We start from the raw sequence: 24540 nt of genomic DNA, 5'->3' as shown, positions 1-24540 counted from the left end.
ATAAATAATGACCTAATTTTCCATTGTCAGAAATTTTTTCCCCTTGAGAACGATATAGATATCTTGTAAGTGATTTTATATTGCAAAACCTCAAGTGCAGTTATAGTTTGCTAAATGTCATTGTAGTATTATAGGTGGTTATACTTTACATGCATACAAGTTTAGAGTAAATAAACAGATAATTTGGCCATGTGATTATTTTTTATTCTCAGATATCAAATGAATATTCAAGGGTAAGACTTGAGACTAGACTCAAATTAGCATCACTGTTTTATGCATAACATTTTAAGAAAAAAAAAATGTTTATCACGTGTGATGCAGAAACCTGAGCATTGTCCTTTTTGAGACAGATTGAGATTTATGTTGTACTTTTCTTCAAATTCTTATTACACTACCATTTGTGTTGCACTTGTGTTTTTTGCTTTGTAATCACATTGTGTTCTTAATATTTTTATACAATTAATTAAAATTTAATGAAGAATATTTTTTTTTACTGTGGCACTGTGTACTTAGGATTTAAAGTGGTTTTTCAAGATATTTTTTTTACTGATGACCTGTCCTCTAGATCAGGGATGGCCAACCTGAGGCTCTCCAGCTGTTGCAAAACTACAACTCCCAGCATGCCCAGACTGCCTACAGCAGGGCATGGTGGGAGTTGTAGTTTTACAACCGCTAGAGAGTTGCAGGTTTGCCATCCCTGCTCTACATAGTTCATAAGTATCTGATCGGTGGGGGTCCAACACCTAGGACCCCCTCCAATCAGCTGTTTGAAAAGGCAGAGGTGCTCCTGTGAGCGCTGTGGCCTTCTCTCTGCTTTTTCTAGGCCAGTGATGTTACGTTCATCTATGGCCTAGGAGCAGCTCAGCCACATTAAAGTGATTGCGGCTGAGCGTGATACCAAGCACAGCCACTAAATAATGTACGGTGCTTTGCTTGGTGAGCTGACAGAAGGCAGGGGCGCTCACAGGAGCACCGCTGCTTTCCCAAAACAGCTGATTGGCTGGGGCCCTGGGTGTCAGACCCCCATAAATCAGATACTGATGACCGATCGTGACCTATTCTGCAAGCTGGCCCTTTAAGAGGCTGGACGTGAGCATGCATATGCCCTAAGGGAACAGATACTGGAAACTGGAAGGGAGCGTGCAGGCCAAAACTACCAGAGGATGGGGTCAGGCAACATAGTGAGTAACACAGCGAGCACAGACCGCTCACCTAACAGTTAATATGTGATAAAAAATTTATGGAAGTGACCCTTTAAAAAAATAAAATAATATATGAGAATATCTGTCATGAAATACTTGTCTCCCATCTAGCATATCTGGGACATCATTGGTTGGCAATTGCAAAGGGATCTGCCAGCAGTGGATGTTTTGCATGCCCAAATGCATTCAGTGTGGCAGTATATTCATCCAAAACCATCGATAATCTCATTGATGACATGCCAAGGCATGTAAGTGCGCATATTTCTGTGTGTGGTGCTCATACTTAAAACAATAAATTTAGATGTTTTTAAAATTTGGGTCCGATTTTTTATCATTTGCATATTATTAACATGTCTAGTGATCCTGTCATTTCCGTAATTCCATTACTTCTATTACTTGATGTTACAATTTTACCGTTGAGGAGTGTATAAATAGCCTAAGAGAACTGAGCTTAGTGCCTAATATGTGAATGTGCCATTATCACCTGCTCTGGACAGGACTAATTTTATAGAAAATTATACTATATTTTGTACAAAAATATAAGTGGTAATCCCTCTTATATTTGCATAGTCTTAACCTGAAATGTACAGTATATATTTGTTACCTATCTATATATGTAAATTCACAGAATGGAAAAATGGAGATAAAAGTACTTACAATCATATAAAAGGGCCATAGTTATTGATATAAGGACAGGGTCAAACACCAGTTCCTAACAGGATGATCTACCTACCATTCATTGGGGAGTAAATGATAAAAAGAACACTTGCACACAGATAAGGCTTCTGTACTGCCATACTATTAGATCAGGTAAGCTGTCCAACACCTTCTGACAGCATTCCAGCATAGCAAAGATGCAATAATTTACATTTTCTGCAAAATATGTTTACCTCAGACACCTGAAGATACTGACAATTGAATCACGTAGGGTCTTATGGCATAGAATATTTGAGGATGAATAGCACAGAGGATTAGGCAGTTAGCCTCTCATTTTCTCTGCTGTGAAATAGGGACAGACTTAATAAAGGGGATTTGATAGGCTTTCTCTATGCTCTAGCCACTCTTTGTGGAGCACACTGAGTAAACAGGATGATTCATACAAATCCTGAAGTAGGGATATTATATTAATCACTGTGATGGTTATGGAGAACCAAGTTTTTTATACATACAGGTGCATCTCAATAAATAAGAATATAATAAAAAAGTCTATTTATTTAATTAATTCAATTCAAAATGTGAAACACATATATTGTATAGATTTATTACACATAGGCTACATGCACACGACCGTATGTGTTTTGCGGTCCGAAAATTGCGGATCCGCAAAAAAAAAAAACAAATGACGTTCCGTATGGCATCCGTTTTTTTTTTTGTGGATCCGTTTTTTTGCGGATCCATTGTAATAATGCCTATCCTTGTCCGCAAACTAGAAAAAAATAGGACATGCACTATTTTTTTTGCGGAGCAACAGAACGGACATACTGATGCGGACAGCACACGGTGTGCTGTCCGCGTTTTTTGCGGACCCATTGAAATGAATGGGTCCGCATCCTATCCGCAAAAAAAACGGATCGGACACGGAAACAAAATATGGTCGTGTGCATGAGGCCATAGAGTGTTCTATTTCTTTTAATGTTGATGATAATGACTTATAGCTAATGAAAACCCAAAAGACAGTATCTCTGAAAATTAGACAATTATATAAGTCCAATTAAAAAAATGATTTTTAATACAGAAATGTTGGCCTACTAAAAAGTATGTACAGTATGTGCACTCAATACTTGGTCGGGGCTCCTTTTTCATGAATCAGGCTACTTTCACACTAGCGTTCAGAGAGGATTCGTCTGGTGTCTGCACAGACGGATCCTCTCCTATAATGCAGACGTTTGGATCCGTTCAGAACGGATCAGTCTGCATTATAGTTTAGAAAAAATTCTAAGTCTGAAAGTTGTTCAGACGGATCCGTCCAGACTTTACATTGAAAGTCAATGGGGGACGGATACGTTTGAAAATTGAGCCATATTGTGTCAACTTCAAACGGATCCGTCCCCGTTGACTTACATTGTAAGTCTGGACGGATCCGTTTGCCTCCGCACGGCCAGGCGGACACCCGAACACTGCAAGCAGCGTTCAGGTGTCCACCTGCTGAGCGGAGCGGAGGCTGAACGCTGCCAGACTGATGCATTCTGAGCGGATCCACATCCACTCAGAATGCATTGGTAGCTGGACGGATGTGTTCGGGGCCGCTTGTGAGACCCTTCAAACGGAGCTCACAAGCGGAGCCCCGACGCTAGTGTGAAAGTAGCCTTACAGCATCAATGTGGAATGGCATGGAGTTGAGCAGCCTTTGGCACTGCTAAGGTATTATGGACGTCCACGTTGCTTTGATATCGTCCTTCAGCTCGTCTGCATTGTTGGGTCTGGTGTCTCTCATCTTCCTCTTAACAATACCCCATAGATTCTCTATAGGGTTTAGGTCGTCTTGCTGGAAAATGAAATCAGCATCTCCATAAAGTTTGTTAGCAGAGGGAAACATTAAGTGCTCGATAAGTTCCTGGCAGATGGCTGTGCTGCCTTCGGATTTGATATAACACAGTGGACTTACACCAGCAGATGACATGGCTCCCCAAACCATCACTGACTGTGGAAACTTCACAAAATTTACTTTACTTTAATCTGAAAACAGGACTTTGGACCACTGAGCAAAAGTCCAGTCCTTTTTCTTCTTAGCCCAGGTAAGACGCTTCTGACATTGTCTCTGGGTTATGAGTAGCATGACACAAGGAATGCAACAGTTGTAGCCCATGTCCTGTTTACGTCTTTGTTTGTTGGCTCTTGAAGCACTGACTCCAGTCGCAGTCCACTCCTTGCAGTTGCATAGCTATAGAGGTCACATGAGTCTCAATTGCGACCAGGCCCCTAAGCCAGGAGGGCCCACAGGCAACCCTTTTTTCCCTTTATAAGATCCATTAAGATCCATTATGGAAGTGCTCACTAGTCTGCAGGAAGATCGAGGAGTGAAGCTTGGTACTCACCCTTTCTCCTTGGTCTTCTCCAGGATCCACGCTGCACTGTCCTGACTGCACGAACTATGACATGAGGTTGTAAGCAGTCAGATAGCAGGCCCCGGGAGACCGGGAGCTGAGAATGCAGCAAGAGAATGCTGGGCCTGGAGAGCAGCACTGGAGCAGGAGAGGTAAGTGAATTTATCTATTTTGGGTCTGATATGAGGTCTGATATGGGGGTCTAAGGATCTGATAAGGGGGTCTGAGGATCTTATATGAGGGTCTGATCTGAGGTCTGATATGGGGGTCTGAGGATCTTATATGGGGATCTGACATGGGGGTCTTAGGATCTGATAAGAGGGTCTAAGCATCTGATTTGGGGGTTTGATCTGAGGTCTTATATAGAGGTCTGATATGATATGGTGGCTGATCTGAGGTCTGATATGTGGGACTGACATGGTGGTCTAAAGGGGGTTTAACTTGGGGTCTGAGCATCTGATATGGGGGCTTGATTTGAGGAAATGATATGGGGGTATGATCTGAAGATTGGATATGGGAGTCTGATCTGAGATCTGATATGGGGGTCTCATTTGGGGATTTGGTATGGGTGTCTTATCTGAAAGGTAAGGGGGCATTTTTCTTTTATAAGGGGGCATTTTTCTATTATAAGGAGAAGTATTACTACTGGGAACATGATTACTACTATGGGCACAATAGGGGCATTATTACTATTGGGAGCTCTATTAACACTGGGTGCACTTATTACTATTAGTGGAACTTTTGAGAGCACTATTACTGTGGGGTGCATCCTGGCACAGTATCAGCTTAGTACTATCATTTTCAGTGGACATTATGTTTACACTGTTAGTGTCAGGGGCACTATTTGCTTGGTGCAGTCATTTTTTAGGGCACTGTGTGCCAATAATTATTGAAGGTGAATCTATCTGTGTGGTACTAGTATTTTCAAGGGAACTTTTTCTGCAGTATAGTATTGGGGAGCACCCAATATAGTATAAGGGGTATTCAGAAGGTGAGAAGATGATGGAAAAGTTGGAAACTAAGATGTCTGTTTGTCAAACTCTGAAAAGATAAGAGATGGCTGAAAGAAATCATGTTGGTCTACTCCGAATGGAGACGATGAGGAAAAAGAACATCTACATCAAAGGAGAGGTTACTCAATGTAAGAGGTATGTGGCGCTGTATTACCCTAAATATTTTGGAGCGCTGGATGTAATGTTTTCTAAGTATGTCTTTAACAGTAGAGCTGGAGAGAAGGGGTTAGGTTGAGAATTTGGCATGGGGGGATTGCCGTTTCAATTTTTGCCTCAGGCAGCAGAAAGGCTAGGTGCACCCCTTCTTCTTGCTACAAGCACTGAAGGAAGGGGGACCGAAGCTAAATTTTTGCACCAGGGCCCATGAGCCTTTAGTTACGTTCCCAAATTCTTGAGGGGCCTTATCTTGACAATACTTTCAAGGCTGCAGTTATACTTTTTCTACCATACTTTTTCCTTCCACTCAATTTTCCTTCACTACTGTATGCTTGGATACAGCTCTCTGTGAACAGCCAGCTTCTTGTGGACAACTGTCAAGTAAGAAGTTTTCTCCATGATTGCATAGCCTACTGAACCAGCCTGAAGGACCATTTAAAGGCCTAGGCAATTTTCTGAGATACTCTCTTTTGGGTGTTCATTAACTATAAGCTATAATCATCAACCTTAAAATAAATAAATGCTTGAACTGGATCACTCTGTGTGTTATGAATCTTTCTATATAATGTTTTACTTTTTGAATTCAATTACTGAAATAAATTAACTTTTCAATGATATTCTAATTTATTGAGGTGAACCTATACTAATAAATGATTTCTACAGTGACTTTCATTCCAATGAAAACTATCAATATTTGTGGGGTAAAAAAGTATTCTCCTCTACAATGAATTAGGTCCATATGTACCGATAGTTTGTTCATCATCATTCAGCACTTATGCGGCCTACTTTATATACAGTAAGAGTGTAATTGTGTCTTCATGCTGAAGCGTTTGAAACTGCCCTTGTATCAGGCAGTGACTCCTGATTTTAGGTACATTTAACCCCATTTTCTGTGACTTAGGTATGTTAATGTAGAGATTTACAACACAATGAAAACCTTTGAAGTAGATTACAACCTTGCACTTTTTTGGCTAATGATCAACTAGTTCCTGGTGTATCATTTTTGTAGGATGCAGTCTGGCCTTGTGAGAATAGGGTATCAGTTCTTTGTCTAGTACACTTAGAAGAAACTGGGCAGGCCCCTGACCTAACAAAATGGCCATGATCTCTGTGAAATAAGCCAGCATGGTGTATTACACGTACACTACACCTCGCTCATGAATGGTAGGTGTGAGAATGCATGGTCATCAGTGCATGGTCATTTATGAACCTGTGCGGTCTCCATTATATACCATTGGGGACCATCTGCACAGCATGCTGCTGTGTACTGTTGTTTGAACCTGTTATTGTAACAGTAAAATTTGACCTACCTAAATTTCAGAATTGACTCTAGTTACTACTTACTAGAGTTGAGCGAACACCTGGATGTTCGGGTTCGAGAAGTTCGGCCGAACTTCCCGTAAATGTTCGGGTTCGGGATCCGAACCGAACTTCGTCCCGAACCCGAACCCCATTGAAGTCAATGGGGACCCGAACTTTTGGGCACTAAAAAGGCTGTAAAACAGCCCAGGAAAGAGCTAGAGGGCTGCAAAAGGCAGCAACATGTAGGTTAATACCCTGCAAACAAATGTGGATAGGGAAATGAATTAAAATTAAAATAAAAAAAATAAAAATGAACCAATATCAATTGGACAGAGGTCCCATAGCAGAGAATCTGGCTTCACGTCAGCAGAGAATCAGTCTCTTCATGCCATAGCAAAGAATCTGGCTTCATGTCAGCAGAGAATCAGTCTCTTCATGCCATAGCAGAGAATCTGGCTTCATGTCAGCGCAGAATCAGTCTTCATGTCATAGCAGAGAATTACATGATTTTCCTATTTTATGACGTAAAGTCATGATTTTATTAAAGACACGGAGGCGAGTATTGCTATCTCTTTCTTTACTAAATCTTATAGCAGCAAAGAAAAAACATCAATCAAACAGGTAACCATGGCAACCAACTCCTCCCCACTGTGCCAGTATAATAGTCTCTGACTCTGCTAAATCCTCCTCTTTCTTTGATAACGACCGATGTCCAGAACTCTTAGAACCAAACTCTCCAAACACGGAAACCGAAATTCAAGGACCAGCTGAACGACTCTTCAACGGAAGACAGAAACCGGAAACTCCAATACAATTCGTATCCAGAAGACAGTGTATTCAGCCTAAGAAATAAATAAAGAAGACAAAGGTAGAAGACATCCAAAAATCTCATCAAGAGAGGCATCAGTGCATGAAAATGAACATATAGCATAAGTGGATGAGAAAAAATCAAAGCACAAAACAATAAATAATGCATAACAGAGCAACTCTCAGGGAGGGCATATAAAAAGGGAGGGGCAATACTCGCCTCCGTGTCTTTAATAAAATCATGACTTTACGTCATAAAATAGGAAAATCATGTAATTTTATTACACGACACGGAGGCTCCTATTGCGAGTTCAAAGCTGACCTATAACTGAGGAAAAAACGTGAATAGAAGGCCTGAAATAGAACTCACGGAATGTAGATACACGGGACCAATCCGCCATCCTCATAATATCCTCTAAACGCGCTCCAGACACCACCATAGATGTTGCAGAAGCTCCCCTAGTGGAATGAGCCGTGAAAATCGCAGTATCCACACCTGCTAAAGACATAACCCATTTCACCCAACGGGCCAAGGTGACCGTCGAGACCGGACGGAAAGGACGCCTATAAGATAGAAAAAGTTCCAGAGAAGAAGAGGATCGATGCGCAGCCATACGAGCCTCATACTCCTGGAGACACAACACCGGACAAAGAGCCGGGGAATTCGGGAAACTGGGGTAAGATACTGACCTAATACTGGTTTTGGTGCGACGCGAGATGTTGAACGTGACTCCCTCCGGAGTAAATGAACGAGCGTCATGATCCAAAGCGCGAACGTCCGATACTCTTTTGCAAGATATCAAGCAGAATAACGACACCAGCTTGGCTGCAAGATGACGAAGAGAAAGGTCCGTATTAGACGGCCATGAAGAGAACAGTGTAAGCACCAAAGAGACGTCCCAAGTAGAAGTGAACCGAGGTCTAGGAGGTCTGGATAGGCGGGAACCCTTGAGAAGTCTGCAAACAAGAGGGTGTTGACCTGCAGGGCACCCGTTAAACCCTAGATGAAAAGCGGAAATGGCCGAGCGGTATAAATTGATGGTACGGTAAGCCTTACCGTCCTGAAATAGAGAAGCGAGAAACTGAAGAACTTCGGTCACAGGACATGATAAGGGATCCTGGTGCCTAGCCAGGCACCAATCAGTCCAAGACCTCCAGGCTGATCGATAAGCTCGTCTGGTTCCTGGTGCCCACGCTTCGTCCAAAAGAAGTCGAGCTGTTTCCGAAATTCCTGCGATGTCCCAGGGTTCCCCGAAATTCTGCATGCCAGGAGATGAAGAGAGCCATCGAGGGTGAGGGGATGATCCAAACCCCCTGGATTCAACAAGAGGCCTGGAAAAACCGGAAGAAGTAGAGGGCATTGAACTAGGCATTCCATCAGCTGAGGAAACCAAGATTGCGCGGGCCAGAACGGGACTATGAGCACAAGGTCCGCTTGCTGGCGGCGGATTTGAGACAAAACTCGAGACACCATCACAAACGGGGGAAAAGCGTACGCGAGGTGACCGGTCCAATCCTGGAGGAACGCATCTACTGCTTCCGCGTCCGGATCTGGACGCCAGCTGTAAAAGCGTGGAAGTTGGGCGTTCAAACGGGACGCAAAGAGGTCTAAAGAGAACGGACCCCAACGGGAAGATATGGCTGAGAACACCGTGCAATCTAACTTCTAGTCTCCCGAGTCTGAGAGAAAACGCGAGCTCCAGTCCGCGTGAGTATTGTGGAGTCCCGGCAAATATTCCGCCGCAACTGTGATTTCTCTGTCCAGGCAGAATGTCCAAAAATCCCGAGCCAACCTGGATAGAGTCGCAGAATGCGTGCCTCCCATGGCATTGACATACCGAACTGCGGAAATGTTGTCCATCCGCAGTCTGATGCAAATTTTGGACAAACCGCTCGCAAAACTGCGGACGGCAAAGGAACCCGCCAGAAGCTCCAAGGCGTTGATGTGGAACCTGGATTCTTCTGGAGACCAAGGTCCTCCTGTCATCACACCCTCGCAGTATGCACCCCAGCCTAGAAGGCTGGCATCCGAGTCCACCGTGAAGTCCGGATGGGGACCAATTATGGCCTTCCCATTCCAGGTATCCAAGTTGTGGATCCACCACATCAGTTCTTCTCTGGTGTCCTCGTCCAATGTAACCACATCCTCGTAAGATGCTCCTGCCTGGAGGTGAGCGATCTTGAGACGTTGCATGCCGCGGTAGTGTAAGGGAGCCGGAAACACAGCTTGAATGGACGAGGAGAGGAGACCTATGACTCTGGCCAGATGACGTAAGGGAACCTGATAGAGAGACAGAGTATGGAGAAGTTCCTTGCGGATGGAACGAACCTTGGCAGATGGAAGGCTGAGGGACATAGTGGAAGAATTGATGGTGAATCCCAAAAATTCTATGGACTGGGCCGGGGTAAGTGACGACTTCTCCAAATTCAGGAGGAATCCCAGCCGGGATAGTAGGTCCATAGACCACTGAAGATGGGTTAGAAGAACAGAAGGATTCTGAGCTAATATCAGGATATCGTCCAGATAAATAATCAGACGAATTCCTTGACTGCGAAGAAAAGAAATTACCGGATGAAGGAGCTTGGTGAAACACCAAGGGGCGGAAGAGAGACCGAAGGGCAGACAGGTGAACCTCCAAATTTCCGAGTCCCAGAGAAAACGAAGGAGATCCCTGGATGGTTCGGCTACCGGAACCGTCAGGTAGGCGTCCTTCAAGTCCAATTTGACCATCCAATCTCCCTGAAGGAGCAAATCCCTGAGGAGGTGGATACCCTCCATCTTGAAGTGTCGATATTTTACAAAAGCGTTTAATGACCTGAGATTGATCACAGGTCTCATCTGGCCTCCTTTTTTGGCCACCAAGAAAACGCTGCTGATAACCCCTTCTTTGGAAGGGAGGGCCCGCTCTATGGCGCCCTTCTGACACAGGGCTGACAGTTCCTGATGTAACAGCAGTTGAGATGACGCTGGGAGAACCGTAGGATACGGGGACGGAATCTGGATATGGGGGTGAACCAACTCTATGTGAAACCTCTGAACAGTAGATAGGACCCAAGGATCCGCCGTGATGGATTTTCAAACATGGGAAAAAAGACGGAGCCTGCCCCCTACACAAGGAGTCAAAGAAAACGGTGACATCGGACTTACCGAAAGGAAGTCTGGAAGATGAACCTCTGACTCCACGTGAACGCCAAGACGAACCTCGGGAGGGGAAGAAGGCAGGCGGTTGACGGAATTCCTGGTTGGATGGACGGTAAGAAAAGGAGCCTCTGCCGGACCCGCGGGTCTGGTATGAAGAACGGCCGGACAGGCAGCCCCTAGAGCTGCCGGCCCTGTTAGAGACCCGTCCTTGGAACACTCTCTTCATGGAAGTTTGAGCCTTATCAAGGGCCGTAAAGGTTCCTACAAAGCGGGAGAGGTCCTTAATAAAGGTATCCCCAAAGAGTAAGCCCTGAGCTTCCTTTCCTGTTTCAGTAAGGGCTAAATTGGATAGCTTAGGCTCTATTTTAAATAGGATAGCCTTACGACGCTCAATTGATAGCGAAGTATTAACGTTGCCCGTGAGGCACACGGCACGTTGTATCCATCCCCGGAGTTCTTCCGGGTCTACCAGGGTGTTCTGGGTTCTGGCTGATTCAGCCAATTCAAAAATTTTTGTCAATGGGCCCAAAAGGTCCAACAACTTGTCCTGACAGGACTTCAGGGCTGACTCAAGCCCCTTCCTGGGGTTCCAGCCTGACTTAGCTAAGAATTGACACATTTTTGGGTCAACCACGGGTGTCTCGCAGACTTTGTTAGGTACAATAGGTCTGGGACATTCGGCCTTTAGTTTATTTCGCGCCTCTTTAGACAGAGGTTGGCGTATACGGGCCTCCAAGTATTTTGCAATATGAGAAGACGGTAGCCATTCCGCCGACCTCGGATGGTGGAGAGCATCCGGGTCAAAAAGGGGTTCCCCTGTAGGATCCAAGATAGTAGAGGCATCCAAAGGAACCTCAATGGGAGCTGTCGATCCTGAGGACGGGCCTGGCAGGTCCAAATCCAAAGGATCCTCCTCCTCAATATCCACTAAGTCCAAAGACTGATACTGAGCCTCCTCATCAGAATCTGGTTCAGAACCCGATTCTTTATCCTGTTGCGCTCTGGCGCATTTCCACTGCCTCGCCTTTTCTGCCTGGCGGGCGTAGGCTCTCTTGCGCGATCGATGCGCGCCATCAAGGGTGGCAATGTTTCCACCAGTCATAGTGTTTCTGGAGGCAGGTAGTGGTTTATTAAGTGGTGAGGGCCCTAAAGGCGCCGAGGAGGAAGGGCCGGCCATAAGGGCCTCAGTAATAGAACTTGAAATGGCCGTAGACATAGACCCCATAGCGGCCTGTATAGCAGCAGTCACAGAGCGCTGTAAGGCTAAGGACTGTGCCTCAGGAGTAATAACATCTGCATCCTGAGAGTGAGGAACAGGATCCATGCCCTCAGGGACAGGGCTAGAAGCATGAAACGGTGCCCTGGACATGATAGGAAATGAGTAGCGGTGGCTAATAGTAACTAAACTAACAAGTGCCAATAAGGTAGGCTAATAGTATTATTATTATGGCCGAGGGCTCAGAAAAGATCTCTTATAACGAACAGTAACGCAAAACCTGGGACGGAGCTGAATGAAGCAAACTCCCGGCGTCACTGACGGAGATGAAGGCGGAAGTCTCGCGCTATCCCGCGAGAACACAGCGGGGAGCGCGAAACCAGCCGTAGAAGGAGAGGAGATGGCGGCCGAGATATCGCGAGATCTCGGCCGTAACAAGAAGCGCACTGAGGATCGGCACTCAGGGGACAACAACGCCGCAAGTGGGATAATCAGAAGGAGAACCGAGCGGAGGTGCAAGGTAGACGAACGGAGGGGATAACAGTGAAAAACAAGGGGGAAAAAAACCTGAAAGGCAAAATAATAACCAAGGGAAGGAAATCATTAGGAAAAAGATATTAACGCCCAGAGGGCACAATCCTAAAGCAAACTAAAGGAAATACCTCATACAATACAGATAAAATTCATATCTATATATCCCCTAAAACATAAATACATATAGCATCCACCCACAGATACATAGGAGAAGTACTTATCTGTGAGGGAGCAGCAAAGAAAGAGGAGGATTTAGCAGAGTCAGAGACTATTATACTGGCACAGTGGGGAGGAGTTGGTTGCCATGGTTACCTGTTTGATTGATGTTTTTTCTTTGCTGCTATAAGATTTAGTAAAGAAAGAGATAGCAATAGGAGCCTCCGTGTCGTGTAATAAAATCAGGCTTCACGTCACCCACCACTGGAACAGGGCACTGTCACACATTTAGGCCCCGGCACCCAGACAGAGGAGAGCGGTCCCGTAACAGAGAATCTGGCCTTATGTCAGCGCAGAATCTGTCTTCATTACATAGCAGAGAATCAGGCTTCACGTCACCCACCACTGGAACAGGCCACTGTCACACATTTAGGCCCAGGCACCCAGGCAGAGGAGAGAGGTCCCGTAACAGAGAATCTGGCCTTATGTCAGCGCAGAATCTGTCTTCATGTCATAGCAGAGAATCAGGCTTCACGTCACCCACCACTGGAACAGGCCACTGTCACACATTTAGGCCCAGGCACCCAGGCAGAGGAGAGAGGTCCCGTAACAGAGAATCTGGCCTTATGTCAGCGCAGAATCTGTCTTCATGTCATAGCAGAGAATCAGGCTTCACGTCACCCACCACTGGAACAGGCCACTGTCACACATTTAGGCCCAGGCACCCAGGCAGAGGAGAGAGGTCCCGTAACAGAGAATCTGGCCTTATGTCAGCGCAGAATCAGTCTTCATGTCATAGCAGAGAATCAGGCTTCACGTCACCCACCACTGGAACAGGCCACTGTCACACATTTAGGCCCAGGCACCCAGGCAGAGGAGAGAGGTCCCGTAACAGAGAATCTGGCCTTATGTCAGCGCAGAATCTGTATTCATGTCATAGCAGAGAATCAGGCTTCACGTCACCCACCACTGGAACAGGCCACTGTCACACATTTAGGCCCAGGCACCCAGGCAGAGGAGAGCGGTCCCGTAACAGAGAATCTGCCCTTATGTCAGCGCAGAATCTGTATTCATGTCATAGCAGAGAATCAGGCTCCACGTCACCCACCACTGGAACAGGCCACTGTCACACATTTAGGCCCAGGCACCCAGGCAGAGGAGAGCGGTCCCGTAACAGAGAATCTGCCCTTATGTCAGCGCAGAATCTGTATTCATGTCATAGCAGAGAATCAGGCTTCACGTCACCCACCACTGGAACAGGCCACTGTCACACATTTAGGCCCCGGCACCCAGACAGAGGAGAGCGGTCCCGTAACAGAGAATCTGGCCTTATGTCAGCGCAGAATCTGTCTTCATGTCATAGCAGAGAATCAGGCTTCACGTCAGCCACCACTGGAACAGGCCACTGTCACACATTTAGGCCCAGGCACCCAGGCAGAGGAGAGAGGTCCCGTAACAGAGAATCTGGCCTTATGTCAGCGCAGAATCTGTCTTCATGTCATAGCAGAGAATCAGGCTTCACGTCAGCCACCACTGGAACAGGCCACTGTCACACATTTAGGCCCAGGCACCCAGGCAGAGGAGAGAGGTCCCGTAACAGAGAATCTGGCCTTATGTCAGCGCAGAATCTGTCTTCATGTCATAGCAGAGAATCAGGCTTCACGTCACCCACCACTGGAACAGGCCACTGTCACACATTTAGGCCCAGGCACCCAGGCAGAGGAGAGAGGTCCCGTAACAGAGAATCTGGCCTTATGTCAGCGCAGAATCAGTCTTCATGTCATAGCAGAGAATCAGGCTTCACGTCACCCACCACTGGAACAGGCCACTGTCACACATTTAGGCCCAGGCACCCAGGCAGAGGAGAGCGGTCCCGTAACAGAGAATCTGCCCTTATGTCAGCGCAGAATCTGTATTCATGTCATAGCAGAGAATCAGGCTTCACGTCACCCACCACTGGAACAGGCCACTGTCACACATTTAGGCCCCGGCACCCAGACAGAGGAGAGCGGTCCCGTAACAGAGAATCTGGCCTTATGTCAGCGCAGAATCTGTCTTCATGTCATAGCAGAGAATCAGGCTTCACGTCAGCCACCACTGGAACAGGCCACTGTCACACATTTAGGCCCAGGCACCCAGGCAGAGGAGAGAGGTCCCGTAACAGAGAATCTGGCCTTATGTCAGCGCAGAATCTGTCTTCATGTCATAGCAGAGAATCAGGCTTCACGTCACCCACCACTGGAACAGGCCACTGTCACACATTTAGGCCCCGGCACCCAGACAGAGGAGAGCGGTCCCGTAACAGAGAATCTGGCCTTATGTCAGCGCAGAATCTGTCTTCATGTCATAGCAGAGAATCAGGCTTCACGTCAGCCACCACTGGAACAGGCCACTGTCACACATTTAGGCCCAGGCACCCGGACAGAGGAGAGGTTCATTCAACTTTGGGTTGCCCCGCAATATAATGGTAAAATTAAATAAAAAATAGTATTGAATGAGGAAGTGCCCTGGAGTAGAATAATATATTGTTAAGGGGAGGTAGTTAATATCTAATCTGCACAAGGGATGGACAGGTCCTGTGGGATCCATGCCTGGTTCATTTTTATGAATGTCAGCTTGTCCACATTGGCTGTAGACAGGCGGCTGCGTTTGTCTGTAATGACGCCCCCTGCCGTGCTGAATACACGTTCACAAAACGCTGGCCGCCGGGCAGGCCAGCACCTCCAAGGCATAAAAGGCTAGCTCTGGCCACGTGGACAATTTGGAGACCCAGAAGTTGAATAGGGCCGAACCATCAGTCAGTACATGGAGGGGTGTGCACAGGTACTGTTCCACCATGTTAGTGAAATGTTGCCTCCTGCTAACACGTTCCGTATCAGGTGGTGGTGCACTTAGCTGTGGCGTGTTGACAAAACTTTTCCACATCTCTGCCATGCTAACCCTGCCCTCAGAGGAGCTGGGCGTGACACAGCTGCGTTGGCGACCTCTTGCTCCTCCTCTGCTTTCGCCTTGGGCTTCCACTGGTTCCCCTGTGACATTTGGGAATGCTCTCAGTAGCGCGTCTACCAACGTGCGCTTGTACTCGCGCATCTTCCTATCACGCTCCAGTGTAGGAAGTAAGGTGGGCACATTGTCTTTGTACCGGGGATCCAGCAGGGTGGCAACCCAGTAGTCCGCACACGTTAAAATGTGCTGTCGTTGCGCAGGCACTGCAGCATGTAGTCGCTCATGTGTGCCAGGCTGCCCAGAGGTAAGGACAAGCTGTCCTCTGTGGGAGGCGTATCGTCATCGTCCTGTGTTTCCCCCCAGCCACGCACCAGTGATGGGCCCGAGCTTCTTTGGGTGCCACCCCGCTGTGAACATGCTTCATCCTCCTCCACCTCCTCCTCATCCTCGTCCTCCTCGTCCTCCAGTAGTGGGCCCTGTCTGGCCACATTTGTACCTGGCCTCTGGTGTTGCAAAAATCCTCCCTCTGAGTCAATTCGAAGAGACTGGCCTGAAAGTGCTAAAAATGACCCCTCTTCCTCCTCTTCCTCCTTGGCCACCTCCTCTTCCATCATCGCCCTAAGTGTTTTCTCAAGGAGACATAGAAGTGGTATTGTAACGCTGATAACGGCGTCATCGCCACTGGCCATGTTGGTGGAGTACTCGAAACAGCGCAACAGGGCACACAGGTCTCGCATGGAGGCCCAGTCATTGGTGGTGAAGTGGGTCTGATCCGCAGTGCGACTGACCCGTGCGTGCTGCAGCTGAAACTCCACTATGGCCTGCTGCTGCTCGCACAGTCTGTCCAGCATATGCAAGGTGGAGTTCCACCTGGTGGGCACGTCGCATATGAGGCGGTGAGCGGGAAGGCCGAAGTTACGCTGTAGCACAGACAGACAGGCGAGCAGCGGCAGGGTGTGAACGCCGGAAGCGCGAACAGACGGCCCGCACTTTATGCAGCAGCTCTGACATGTCGGGGTAGTTGCGAATGAACTTCTGCACCACCAAATTCAGCACATGCGCCAGGCAAGGGATGTGCGTCAAACCGGCTAGTCCCAGAGCTGCAACGAGATTTCGCCCATTATCGCACACCACCAGGCCGGGCTTGAGGCTCACCGGCAGCAACCACTCGTCGGTCTGTTGTTCTATACCCCGCCACAACTCCTGTGCGGTGTGGGGCCTGTCCCCCAAACATATGAGTTTCAGAATGGCCTGCTGACGTTTACCCCGTGCTGTGCTGAAGTTGGTGGTGAAGGTGTGTGGCTGACTGGATGAGCAGGTGGAAGAAGAGGAGGAGGAAGCTGAGTAGGAGGAGGAGGAGACAGGAGGCAAAGAATGTTGCCCTGCGATCCTTGGCGGCGGAAGGACGTGCGCCAAATAGCTCTCCGCCTGGGGCCCAGCCGCCACTACATTTACCCAGTGTGCAGTTAGGGAGATATAGCGTCCCTGGCCGTGCTTACTGGTCCACGTATCTGTGGTTAGGTGGACCTTGCCACAGATGGCGTTGCACAGTGCACACTTGATTTTATCGGACACTTGTTTGTGCAGGGAAGGCACGGCTCTCTTGGAGAAGTAGTGGCGACTGGGAACAACATACTGTGGGACAGCAAGTGACATGAGCTGTTTGAAGCTGTGTGTGTCCACCAGCCTAAATGACAGCATTTCATAGGCCAGTAGTTTAGAAATGCTGGCATTCAGGGCCAGGGATCGAGGGTGGCTAGGTGAGAATTTACGCTTTCTCTCAAATGTTTGTGAGATGGAGAGCTGAACGCTGCCGTGTGACATGGTTGAGATGCTTGGTGACGCAGGTGGTGGTGTTGGTGGTACATCCATGTTTGCTGGGCGGCAGGTGCCAACGTTCCTCCAGAGGCGGAGGAAGAGGCCGAGGCGGCGGCAGCAGCAGCAGAAGAGGCCGAGACGGCAGCAGCAGAAGAGGTAGCAGGGGGAGCCTGAGTGACTTCCTTGTTTTTAAGGTGTTTACTCCACTGCAGTTCATGCTTTGCATGCAGGTGCCTGGTCATGCAGGTTGTGCTAAGGTTCAGAACGTTAATGCCTCGCTTCAGGCTCTGATGGCACAGCGTGCAAACCACTCGGGTCTTGTCGTCAGCACATTGTTTGAAGAAGTGCCATGCCAGGGAACTCCTTGAAGCTGCCTTTGGGGTGCTCGGTCCCAGATGGCGGCGGTCAGTAGCAGGCGGAGTCTCTTGGCGGCGGGTGTTCTGATTTTGCCCACTGCTCCCTCTTTTGCTACGCTGTTGGCTCGGTCTCACCACTGCCTCTTCCTCCAAACTTTGAAAGTCAGTGGCATGACCTTCATTCCATGTGGGGTCTAGGACCTCATCGTCCCCTGCATCGTCTTCCACCCAGTCTTGATCCCTGACCTCCTGTTCAGTCTGCACACTGCAGAAAGACGCAGCAGTTGGCACCTGTGTTTCGTCATCATCAGAGACGTGCTGAGGTGGTATTCCCATGTCCTCATCATCAGGAAAAATAAGTGGTTGTGCGTTAGTGCATTCTATCTCTTCCACCCCTGGGGAAGGGCTAGGTGGATGCCCTTGGGAAACCCTGGCAGCAGAGTCTTCAAACAGCATAAGAGACTGCTGCATAACTTTAAGCTCAGACAGTTTCCCTGATATGCATGGGGGTGATGTGACAGACCGATGGGCTTGGTTTTCATGCGCCATCTGTGCGCTTTCTGCAGAAGACTGGGTGGGAGATAATGTGAACGTGCTGGATCCACTGTCGGCCACCCAATTGACTAATGCCTGTACCTGCTCAGGCCTTACCATCCTTAGAACGGCATTGGGCCCCACCAAATATCCCTGCTGGCTACTGGGACCTGAGGTAGTTGGTTCACTAGGACGTGTGGCTGTGGCAGAACGGCCACGTCCTCTCCCAGCACCAGAGGGTCCACTAACACCACCACGACCATGTCCACGTCCGCGTCCCTTATTAGATGTTTTCCTCATTGTTCCCGTTCACCACAATTTTGAGAATGGCAAATTTGGGAATGCTTTTTAAACCCAGAACAAAAAGTCTGCTTTTACGGTCACTACAAATAACTTGACCAGCTAAAACTGTGCAGATTTGGTTGAATAGAGATGTGAGACCTGTTTTTTTTTTGCGCTGTGTGACAGTTATAGGTTTAATCACAGAATGACACTTCTATCAGCACGCTAGCGTGTGTCTTAGGTTTTTCTGAATGACACTATCAATACCTTCAATGTAAGATTTTCTTTTTGGGATAGATTTCAAGTAGGCCTCAAATACCACAAACTAGTTATTTGGAGAATGGCAAATTTGGGAATGCTTTTTCAACCCAGAACAAAAAGTCTGCTTTTACGGTCACTACAAATAACTTGACCAGCTAAAACTGTGCAGATTTGGTTGAATAGAGATGTGAGACCTGTTTTTTTTTGCGCTGTGTGACAGTTATAGGTTTAATCACAGAATGACACTTCTATCAGCACGCTAGCGTGTGTCTTAGGTTTTTCTGAATGACACTATCAATACCTTCAATGTAAGATTTTCTTTTTGGGATAGATTTCAAGTAGGCCTCAAATACCACAAATTAGTTATTTTGAGAATGGCAAATTTGGGAATGCTTTTTCAACCCAGAACAAAAAGTCTGCTTTTACGGTCACTACAAATAACTTGACCAGCTAAAACTGTGCAGATTTGGTTGAATAGAGATGTGAGAACTGTTTTTTTTTGCGCTGTGTGACAGTTATAGGTTTAATCACAGAATGACACTTCTATCAGCACGCTAGCGTGTGTCTTAGGTTTTTCTGAATGACACTATCAATACCTTCAATGTAAGATTTTCTTTTTGGGATAGATTTCAAGTAGGTCTCAAATACCACAAACTAGTTATTTTGAGAATGGCAAATTTGGGAATGCTTTTTCAACCCAGAACAAAAAGTCTGCTTTTACGGTCACTACAAATAACTTGACCAGCTAAAACTGTGCAGATTTGGTTGAATAGAGATGTGAGACTGTTTTTTTTTTGCGCTGTGTGACAGTTATAGGTTTAATCACAGAATGACACTTCTATCAGCACGCTAGCGTGTGTCTTAGGTTTTTCTGAATGACACTATCAATACCTTCAATGTAAGATTTTCTTTTTGGGATAGATTTCAAGTAGGCCTCAAATACCACAAACTAGTTATTTGGAGAATGGCAAATTTGGGAATGCTTTTTCAACCAGAACAAAAAGTCTGCTTTTACGGTCACTACAAATAACTTGACCAGCTAAAACTGTGCAGATTTGGTTGAATAGAGATGTGAGACCTGTTTTTTTTTGCGCTGTGTGACAGTTATAGGTTTAATCACAGAATGACACTTCTATCAGCACGCTAGCGTGTGTCTTAGGTTTTTCTGAATGACACTATCAATACCTTCAATGTAAGATTTTCTTTTTGGGATAGATTTCAAGTAGGCCTCAAATACCACAGACTAGTTATTTTGAGAATGGCAAATTTGGGAATGCTTTTTCAACCCAGAACAAAAAGTCTGCTTTTACGGTCACTACAAATAACTTGACCAGCTAAAACTGTGGTAGATTTGGTTGAATAGAAATGTCAGGTCTATTTTTTAGGCGCTGGGTGACAGGCTCAACTTGCCCCTGATGTAATATATGGCCAAAAAATAACCACACTGTTGATGGTTAAATGCACTTGGGTGACACAGGCTCAGCCTGCAGCTGATGTAGTATATGGCCAAAAAATAATCAGACTGTTGATGGTTAAATGCACTTGGGTGACACAGGCTCAGCCTGCAGCTGATGTAGTATATGGCCAAAAATTAACCAGACTGTTGATGGTTAAATGCACTTCGGTGACACAGGCTCAGCCTGCAGCTGATGTAGGATATAGCACAAAATAACCACACTATCGATGGTTAAATACACTTGGTGATAGCTCGTGCTGGCGCACCACAAGTCACAAGATGGCCGCCGATCACCCAAGAAAAAAAGTGATCTAAAAACGCTCTGGGCAGCCTCAAAAAAGTGAGCAAGTCAATAATAGCACTTCAATGATCCACAGCTGCAGATCGATCACAGAATGAAGTCTTTTGGAGGAGTTAATCTGCCTAATCTTGCCCTAACGTCGCAGCTGCAACCTCTCCCTATACTGATCATAGCAGAGTGATGTGCGGCGCTACGTGACTCTAGCTTAAATAGAGGCTGGGTCACATGGTGCACTGGCCAATCACAGCCATGCCAATAGTAGGCATGGCTGTGATGGCCTCTTGGGCCAAGTAGTATGACGCTTGTTGATTGGCTGCTTTGCAGCCTTTCAAAAAGCGCCAAGAAAGCGCCGAACCCGAACCCGGACTTTTACGAAAATGTTCGGGTTCGGGTCCGTGTCACGGACACCCCAAAATTCGGTACGAACCCGAACTATACAGTTCGGGTTCGCTCATCCCTACTACTTACTGATATTTTTTATTTTATGTTTAAATATCATTATTTTATCATCTGCCATTGGTCCACCAAGACCAAAAGTGCATGTGTCCTTTCCACTTACTGCCTGTTGGGATTTAAAGGGAATCTGTCACCTGCTTTTAGCATTTTAAGCTTTCAACATTGCCATGTTCAATAAAGTACCTTATTTCCTGCAGTGGCCTTCTTACTTTATTTAGTTTTGTCATTTTGATAAAAAAGCTCTTTTTCTGATATGCTAATGAAGCTAAAAGGTGCCCAGAGGGCGTTTTTTCCCCTCTCTGGAGCCCAGTAACACCCCCTGCAGCGCCCAGCCCGCCTTAATTTGAATCCCAAGAACGCCTCCTGATCCTGAAATAACCTCCCACAGCCCCGGCAAACGGTTTCGCCCCCTCGACACGTCATCTTCTACCTACAAGAAATGCCCCGTTCTTCTTCCTGTCTGCCGCCAGAAATCTTGCGCAGGTGCAGTACTGCCTGCGCCCTGCGCCTGCATGACCATCAAGCTCCTGAGGGCAACAGCCTCAAAAGTCTTACTGGGCATGCGCCGAGCCCAGTGAAGTAATCTGAGCGCTGTTGCCTCAGGAGCTTGATGATCGAGAAGGCCGCAGGCGGTACTGCGCCTGAGCGAGATTTCTGGCGGCCGAACACCTCGGGAAACAGCACTGAAATGGTTCGGGAACAGCATGGGGAGGATGTCTGGATGCATCTTGGACTCCCAGGTCGGTGCTGCGAACGATGTTGTCTTTCAAGCCACTTTTACAGATTGACAATAATATGCAGAAAACCAAAGATAAAATCGATTTTAGAGGAAAAATTGTTAGGAAACATTCTTTCCTGTATATTTACTTGTATATAAAGTTCAAGTGCTGCCAAAAATTACAAGGAAGAGGCACTCCGATACAACCTGTATATCACATAAAGGAGGGCCGCATTCACATTTAGTGATGGACGAACATCGGCCGGGACAGTTCGCGAACGCGAACGCGCGAACGCGATCAAATGTTCGCAAACCGCAAGTTCGCGGCGGGCCCAATTCAGTTTAAAGGCAGGCGAACCTGGAAAACCTTCAGGTCTTATTTGCAGCCACCAAATACTGTACTTACTAGAAGTGCACAAATAGTCCCACAACATGGACAGTGACATACCAAATGTATTATTCGAATTTGCGATTTCCATTCATTTTGTTTTTTCAATTCAAAATATCGGCAATGTAATTTTCGCGTATGCGCATGCACAAAATAGGCGCGTCCTACTACAGCAACTGGTTTCCACCAGAACGAAGTTGGATGCGATCAGAAAAGATGGTTGGAAACAATTTTCGCGACGTTGAGAAAGAATTTCTGATCACTGTAAGTAATTTGACATTAAAGCAGTGTATTTGATTACATTTCATTGATTGCATATTAGAACAATCCCTGTATATGCAAATCGAGTGTTTAAAAAAAAGCGCAATTGCGAAAATCCCTAATGATGCAATTTTTTTTTTTTCGCGGTACACACAACTTCACATTTTATAAGGTCTAATGAGATATTAGTGATTGGTGCCCTAAGTATTGTTGTGAGAACTTTTTTTGGGGGGCAACTGGTAAATCACACCAGTAGAAATTATTGTTTCCAATAGCGTTTGGCACTCTGTGTAGCTGCGTTAACTCAGCAAAACCGCAAACAAAGGGCCTGCTGCTGATGTGACCATGTAAAACATTAGGGGTGAGGGTCTGCTGCTGAGCTGACCCTCTAAAACATTAGGGGCGGGGGCCTGCTGCTGATCTGACCATCTAAAACATTATGGGTGACGGCCTGCTGGTGACCCTCTAAAACATTATGGGTGAGGGCCTGCTGGTGACCCTCTAAAACATTATGGTTGAGGGCCTGCTGGTGACCCTCTAAAACAATATGGGCGAGGGCCTGCTGGTGACCCTCTAAAACATTATGGGTGAGGGCCTGCTGCTGAGCTGACCCTCTAAAATATTAGGAGCGAGGGCAGCCTAATAAGCATGTTGATATGATGGAGGAGGACGAGAAAAGGGAGATTGAACCATATACCCTTTTTAGTGGTGGAAGGGGTGCATGGGAATACAGTGTATTCAATACACCATAAAAGCCACATTTAGAGTGCCTTTATGTTCAGCCGCTTTCCTCTGGTGGAGTAGAGAAGTCAGGGGCAATCCATGTATTGTTCATTTTTATAAGAGTCAACCGGTCAGCATTTTCAGTTCCCAGGCGGATGAGCTTATCAGTTAATATGCCCCCAGGAGCACTAAATACACACTCAGACAAAACGCTGGCAGCGGGGTAGGCCAGCACCTCCAAGAAGTAGAGCGCCAGTTTGTGCCACATGTCCAGCTTGGACACCCAATAGTTCTAAGGCACAGAGGGATTACTGAGGACGCTGACACCGTCTGCTACGTACTCCTTCATCATCTTCCAAAATGTTTCCCTCCTTGTGACACTAGGCGGCGCATCAGGTTGAGGGTGCTGGCGGGGTGTCATAAAACTGTCCCAGGCCTTGGAGAGTTTTGCCCTGCCTCTGTTGGAACTGCTGTGTGTTCCCCTTGTCTCCCCTCCTCGGTTGGCTAAGGAACTATGTACTCAGCAGCCATCGTTGTCAGCTGGAAATTTTTGGAGCAATTTTTCCACAAGGACCTTCTCATATTGCACCATTTTGCTCGTCCTCTCCACCAGAAGAATGAGAGGCGAGAAGTTCTCTTTGTAGCGCGGGTCGAGAAGGGTGAGCAACCAGTAATCCTTGTTGTCTAAAATGCGTATAAAGTGCGTGTTGCGGGAAAGGCAGCCTAACATGAAGTCAGCCATGTGTGCCAGAGTACCAACAGGCAAGACTTCGCTGTCATCCTGCTCCTCCTCCTCTTCATCATCCAATTCGTGCTGAGAGGACGAACTGAGGGGTGTCTGGCTATCACCCTGTGTAATGTCTTCCCCCATTTCCACCCTTTTCCACATGCAAAGCGTCGGCCTTAAGGCCTCATGCACACGACCGTTGTGTGCATCCGTGGCCGTTGTGCCGTTTTCCGGTTTTTTTCGCGGACCCATTGACTTTCAATGGGTCAGTGGAAAAAAATCGGAAAATGCACCGTTTGGCTTCCGCGTCCGTGATCCGTTTTTCCAGTCCGTGAAAAAAATATGACCTGTCCTATTTTTTTCACGGACAACGGTTCATGGACCCATTCAAGTCAATGGGTCCGTGAAAAATCACGGATGCACACAAAATAGTCGTCCGTGATCCGTGTCCGTGATCCGTGTCCGTTTTTCCTATCATTTTCAATGCAAACTTGACTTAGTTTTTTTTTTTTCACTTTTCATGTCCGTGGATCCTCCAAAAATCAAGGAAGACCCACGGATGAAAAAACGGACACGGATAACGGAACTACGGAACCCGTTTTTGCGGACCGCAAAAAAAACGGTCGTGTGCATGAGGCCTAATTGTGAGCAGCAAGCGTTTGAGTAGACACAGAAGTGGGATGGTTACGCTGATAATAGCGTTATCGCCGCTCACCATCTGTGTTGATTCCTCAAAGTTTC

The sequence above is a fragment of the Bufo bufo genome, chromosome 2 (assembly GCF_905171765.1).
Source record: "Bufo bufo chromosome 2, aBufBuf1.1, whole genome shotgun sequence".
Classification (NCBI taxonomy): Eukaryota; Metazoa; Chordata; class Amphibia; order Anura; family Bufonidae; genus Bufo; species Bufo bufo.
This window is presented reverse-complemented; position numbering follows the sequence as displayed.